Source organism: Pteropus alecto, unplaced genomic scaffold (genome assembly GCF_000325575.1).
Source record: "Pteropus alecto unplaced genomic scaffold, ASM32557v1 scaffold2317, whole genome shotgun sequence".
Taxonomy (NCBI): domain Eukaryota; kingdom Metazoa; phylum Chordata; class Mammalia; order Chiroptera; family Pteropodidae; genus Pteropus; species Pteropus alecto.
This window is the reverse complement of record NW_006439232.1, coordinates 1-1,180: the sequence shown is the minus strand read 5'-3', so window position 1 is coordinate 1,180 and position 1,180 is coordinate 1. Positions and strand designations below refer to the sequence as shown.

General features: G+C 34.3%; 1 pseudogene; it reads right to left on the bottom strand.

Moving 5' to 3' along the window:
- Window positions 1-344: 344 nt before the first annotated feature.
- On the bottom strand, window positions 345-463 carry LOC112483550 (annotated as a pseudogene).
- Window positions 464-1,180: the final 717 nt, after the last annotated feature.

Here is a 1,180-nt window from a genome sequence, read left to right as displayed (position 1 = left end):
ATTTTAAGTTGATGGTTGCTTAAGTTCGAACACATATTAAAATCACTACAATTTTTTACTCACACTCTCTACATTTATGCTTTGCCATTATTTTTTGCTTCTTGTGTGTATGTATTTGTATGTATCCCTTAATTTACTGTAATTACACATAATCTTCCTACTTTTGTCTTTTAACCTTTTACTAGCTTTATAGTTGGTTGATCCATTACTTTAACTGTTTACCTTTGTCAGTGAGAATGTTTTTCTCTCTTATATTTTTATTTTTTAGGCGAGGCAACCCTTGGTTGACCTCACAGATTGCAAGGACTTTGTCAGCTTACAATCTCTTATTTTTTTATTTTTTACTCCTACAGCACCTGGTCTTCCTAGGTAGTCTCCTATACAAGCACTAACCAGGCCCAATCCTGCTTAGCTTCCAAGATCAGATGGGATCAGGCTTGTTCAGGGAAGCATGGCTGTAGACATTTCTCCTATATTTTTTATTCATATTTTTTTATCTTTCCTGCCTAAAGAAGTCCTTTTAACATTTCTTGTAATACTGTTTTAAAGCTGATGAACTACTTTAGCTTTTTTCTTGTCTGGGAAGCTCTTTATCTCTCCTTCAATTCTAAATAATAGCTTTGCTGGGTAGAGTAATCTCGGTTGTAGGCCTTTACCTTTTATTACTTTGAATATTTTATGCTACTCCCTTTTGGCCTGCAAAGTTTCTGTTGAGAAATCAGCTAGTGGTCTTATGGGAGCTCCCTTCTATGTAACTAACTGCTTTTCTCTTGCTACTTTTAAGATTCTCTTTGTCTTTAGCCATTGGTATTTTAATTATGATGTGTCGTGGTGTGGGCCTCTTTGGGTTCGTCTTATTTTGTGACTCTTTGCACTTCCTGGACTTGTATTTCTATTTTCTTTGCCAGGTTAGGGAAGTTTTCTGTCATTATTTCTTCAAATAGGTTTTCAATTTCTTTCTCTCTCTCTTCTTCTTCTGATACCCCTATGATGTGATTGTTAGTATGACTGATGTTGTCCCAGTCATAGAATAAACTATTCTAATTAAAATTTTTTTTTTCTTTTTGCTGATCTAAATAGGTTTTTTCCACTACCTGGTATTCTAGATCACTGATTTCATCTTCTGCTTCATCTAATCTGCCGTCGATTCCATCTAATGTAGTCTTTATTTCAATTATTT